Source organism: Carlito syrichta, unplaced genomic scaffold, assembly GCF_000164805.1.
Source record: "Carlito syrichta isolate Samal-C Ts95f unplaced genomic scaffold, Tarsius_syrichta-2.0.1 Scaffold305755, whole genome shotgun sequence".
Taxonomy (NCBI): domain Eukaryota; kingdom Metazoa; phylum Chordata; class Mammalia; order Primates; family Tarsiidae; genus Carlito; species Carlito syrichta.
Genome location: NW_007249851.1, coordinates 67,167 through 72,397, shown reverse-complemented (window position 1 = coordinate 72,397; position 5,231 = coordinate 67,167).

The following is a 5,231-nucleotide window of genomic DNA, read 5'->3' as shown; positions in this document are numbered from 1 at the left end:
CCTCCCCTCCCATCTCCTCACCATGCTCCAGTCTCCTCTCAGAGGCAATTCTCATGCCTGGGGGCCTAGTGGGAAGGGAGGGGTGGGGGAGCTGCACCAGGGTCAAGGGCTGCAGCCACAAGCTCCTCCCCTCCCCCCTTGGGCCCTGGGAGGTCACCCCAGCTGGAGGCATGTGGGGCAGCCTCTCCCTGGCAAATCGCTCCCTTCCCCTGGGGAGAGGAGCCCCATGGTGTCAGCAGCATGCCCCTGGCTCACAGTGAGTGGGGTCAGAGGTCAGTTCTGCCCTTCAGTGTCAAAGGACAAGGTCTGGGGAGGAAGGAGTCCTCAGGGATGCTTATGGTGGTGGGCACCAGCCTTGGTGGTGGTTTGAGGAAAGGAGCCACCAAGTTGTCCTGGGCGCTCCGGGTGAGCAGGCCCTGCCCTGACAGCTACTGCAGCCGCCTCTTCAGGCAAAGCCCTGAGTTGGGAAAACAAGGAACAGGTCCCTACCCCATGGGCTCTCCAAGTGTGGTCGACAGCAGCATCACTTGGGGACTGTTACAAATGCACATTCTCTGCCGGGGACTGTGGCTGGCTCCTGTAATGCCAGCACTTTGGGAGGCTGAGGCTGGAGGATTGCTTGAGGCTAGTTAAGAGACCAGCCTGGGGAACCTAGTGAGAGCCCATCACTACAAAAAAGAAATGCTCATTCTCAGGTATCTCCTCAAATTTACTGATTCGGGCAGGGTGCAGTGGCTCACCCCTATAATCGCAGCACTTTGGGAGGCTGAGGTGAGAGGATTGCCGGAGCCCGCTGGTTTGAGACTAGCCTGGGCAACTTGGCGAGACCTCATCTCTACAATAACTCAAAAATTAGCCGGGTCTGGTGGTGCGTGCTTGTAGTTCCAGCTACTTGGAAGACTGAGGTAGGAGGATCACCTGAGCCCAGCAGATCCAGGCTGTGGTGGCCATGAGCGTGCCACTGCACTCCAGTCTGGGCGACAGAGTATGACTCCAACTCAAAAAAAGAAAAAAATTTACTGATTCTGAAACCTTAGGGAGAGGGTAGCAGTCCCTGGTTTACCAAGCCTCCCAGGGATTCAGATCTTCCTTTCAGTTTGAGAGCCACTCCCTGCTGGGAGTGGGGATAATTTAATAAGGGAGGCACGGGAGAGACAGGACCCCTGCCATCAGACAGGGGAGATAGCCTTGTGCTCAGAGGAGAACACCGAGGCTTTCCCCGGCGTATCTGGGGTCCCTCCCTGCCAGAAACACCAGGACAAGGTTTTTGGAAGAGGCTGGCTGCAACGTGGACCCCAGAGAGCCTCCACCACGCTCTTTCTCGATTCTTCGGAAAGTGGGTTTGATGTGCTAATGAGGGCACAATTAGGGAGCATCATTAGCATTCATTACAATAACTAGCGGGGGATGGGACCACGGGGGAATGGGGAGGGTCTTTAAAAATTTACTCGGTTCCTTTCCTGTGGGGTGGAAGGAGGAACCGGGAGCCAGGAATGTGAGAGGGGAGGGTCGGGGGCCTGTGAGACTACGCTGTGGTCAGAAAGCCCCAGATGCAGGCCCAGGGCAGTGGCACGACCCTTCTCCTCCTCAGCTTCCCTCCCACCTTCCTTCTGCCCCAGATCCAGGTCACTGGCCCTAGGACAGGACCAGGCCCTTCAGGCCACCCTGTGGAGCGGGGATGGTTCCTTCGGGCTCACAGTGCACTGGCCAGCCCACTGGTGAGGGCTTTCTTGGGTACGTTGGGGGGCACACCAAGGGGCAGAGGGCACAGTGTCACTTACACGTCCTCTTCCCCTGCGCCTCGCCCAGAGGCCCACGTGCCCCTCTCTGCCCAGCCCAAGCCCCATCCCCTCTTCCTACCCAGACGCTTGTCCAGTGCTGCTCCTGTTCCTCCTGCATGTTGGGGAAGGCGAGGAAGTGTGAGCATTCTCCCGCCAGGGTGCACCCCCCACAGGAACAGGTGGGGCTGAGAGGAGCCCTGGAGACAGGCAAGCCTAGGGGAGGAGGCCAGAGGGAAGTTGCCTGTTGAGGATGAGCGGGGGGCGGGTGGCACCTTGGCCATGCCGGCACAGTGCCAGCTTACAGGAGCAAGTCTCCTCTCCCAGCTGGAAGAGTAATATCTGTGTTGCTCTCGCCCTGGCCCGTAGAGGGGCATCCATCCCAGCCTTCTCTCCACGCCAGGCTTTGGAGTCTGACGGGAGTGGGGAAAGTCACACATCTGGGGGGCCAGAACAGAGGACCAGGTGGAGTCAGTGGGGGTGATGGTGCTAGGCCCTCCACCCTCTGGCTCCACTGAGGCCTTGGGGTCTTTACTTCTATTCCAGAACTGTATCCCTTGTCTCGCCTCCATGGGGCGCCTGGAATCAGCTTGTCCTGGGTGGGAGGGGTGTGGACAAAGCATCTTTGAGGACATGAGGGGAGAAGAGGGTCAGACAAGCTCACAGCGATGAAGATGGTTGGAAATGTTAAGGATTTGTCATTAAAAAGTGAGCCACACAAATAAAAAAATATTACCTAGGCTGCACGCAGTGGCTCATGCCTGTAATCCCAGTGCTTTGGGAGGCTGAGATGGGAGAATCCCTTGAGCCCAGGAGTTTGAGATCAGCATGGGCAACTCAGTGAGATCCAATCTCTACAAAAATAAAAATAAAAAAATTACCAGGTGTGGCAGCATGTGTCTGTAATCCCAGCTAATCAGGAGGCTAAGGTGGGAGGATCGCTTGAGCACTGGAGTTTGAGGCTGCAGTAAACTATGATAGCACACTGCACTCCAGCCTGGGTGACAGTGAGACCCCATCTCTTAAACAATAAAATAAAATTAAAATATGACTTAAATCTGACGTAAGCTCCTCCCCAGGGAGGGGGCCTTCATGGTGAGGGAGCATGATCACCTTAGGGTGGAGAAGATGCTTCCTTCTGCTGGCAGCCTGGGAAGTGTTCCTGGCCCCTGGGGGCTGCTGCACGGAGTCTCTCTCTCTCTCTCTTTCTTTCTTTCTTTCCTTCTTTCTTTCCTTCTTTCCTTCCTTCCCTCCCTCCTTCCCTCCCTCCCTCCCTTCCTTTCTTTCTTTCTCTTTTTTTAAGGAGCCTTTTTCATTCAGCCCTGAGGCTTCCTAGTATCTAGTGTAAGGACAGAAAAATCTCCACGTAATGGGACGAGCATCTTTCCGGGCATCACCTGAGGGATAATGCCCCGTTCCTGATTACTGGCATAAGTGTCTATCATAACTCTCAGGCCACTCCTGATCCCAGCTCTCCTGACAACTGAATGGCTAGGAGGCTGAGTGGGGGTTGGTCCCTGCTCCTGGAAGCCTCCAGGGGTATGAGATGGTGGTGATAGAAAAGAGGCTGAGAACTTTGGATCAGTCCGATCTGGGTTTAAATTTCCCCTTTGCTGCTCTTACCTTGTGCAGTTGGCTAGACCTCTCTGGCCTCGACTCCTTTGGCTCTGAATATGGGGTTGAAAATGGCCACTTCTGTCGAGTTGTTGAGAGGGTGGGAATGAGAGATTATGGCTCAAGCGCCTGATTCCCTTCCCCTTAGGAGGGCACAAAGTGGGGGGCCAGAGGAGATGTCATCTGAGTTGGGGGAGGGGAAGGGCAGGAGTCCTGTGAGGTTGAGTGGGGAGCCAGAATGGGGGGAGCAGCTTGAGCTGGGCTCTGGGCTCCCAGAGGCTTGGGAGGTAGTGTCCCTGCCCTGGGGAGAAGCTCCCCCTACCTTCCTGGAGCCCTTGCCTACACAGGGCCTGTGACTCTCATGCCCATCCTGGGCAGGCAGCCAGGCAGGGAGCTGGATGGGTGCCCACTGCACACTCAGAGGCCAAAAGATGGGCACCATCCAGTTGGCAGAGGGAGCGGCAGCTGGCCCCGGGGCGGGGGGAGAAGTGAAGGTGCCAACCACGGGGGTCGTGTGCCCAGGCAGTGCGTCCAGGACCCAGTCCTTGGCTGCCCTCCTGATCTGTCGGGCTGGAGCTGGGAAGAGCCCCCTCCTCCTTCAGCTCTGGCCCTGCTACCCGAGTTATCTCTAAGGGGCATCTGGGACTTTGCCCCTAGCTGGGCATGTGGCTGGCTCAGGGGCAGGCCTGGGGCCGGACAGCAAAGTGGGAGAGCCCAGATTAAGGTTGCAACTGGGTAGACCAGGAAGTGGGGAAACCGGTTTATCATTTGGGCCACTTGGGGTGGGTTCTTCTCTCTTGGGTTCTCTGCCTGGTGGCCCATGGTGAGGAGATGTACTGTGCCCTCTCTTGCTCACTTAAGCTGGTTTGGGGACGCCAGAAGTAAATAAAAGGGGCAGGGAACTCAGCCCACCTTCCCCTGTAAAAGAGGCTTGGGAGAGAAGGGACTGGCCTGCGAACCCGAGGGACGGAGGGAGGGAGCGGCTGGAGCACGAGGAGGGGTCAGGGCGGAGCTGGAGTCTGTGGAGCCAGCAGGTAGGCCACCCAAGGTGGGACAGGGAAGGGTGGGGGTGAGATGGCAGGGGGGCAGAGCTCACGCTCTGTGGGCTACCGTGCAGGCGGCAATGGCACCGCCAGGCGAGGCGTGAGAGGGGACGGTAGCTGGAGCGTCTTGCTTGGGGTCCCACTTGACACTCCCCTCCAGCACGCCCCCCTGCAGTTCCCGCACGCGCCTGCAGGAGGGGCCGCAGCCCGAAGTGGGGGCGACGAGGCGGCCCAGCAGGGGGCGCCGGGGAACGAAGTCCCTCTGGCTGAGCCTAAGGAGAGGGGGAGAGAAGAGGGGGTGAGGAGTCGGGCGGCAGAAACAGAGGAGGGTCCAGGCTCTCCCGGCATAGGGCGGCTGTCGGTTTCCGGGGTCACCTTGGCTGAAGAGTGGCCCCCAGTCTCGCCGCCCCGCCCCGAGCGCTCTTCCATCTCAAGGTGCGCCCGGGCTCGGGGACCCAGGAGCCCCCACCCTCGAAGTGGTTCCCTCCCTCAAGTGCCTCCTCCGAGGCGGGTCCCCGGTCCATGTATTTGCCTCTGTGGTGGCGCGAAGACTCCTTGGGGTGGGAGAAGCAGGTGGAGAGGGGAAGGGACGTGAGCGCGCCCCGCAGCCCTGCCCGGCCGGCCGCGCGCGCCGCGGGGTCCCGCGGGGCTGCTGGAGGGCGCGAGGAGGCGCCGCGGCCCCTCCCCTCCGACGCTCCCGGCCGCCCCAGAAGGCCCTTTGTACGATCCGGCCACACGCGCGTGCCCGCGCCTCGCGCGCTCCCGCGCACGGGGACACACCCGCGCCGGCCCGCGC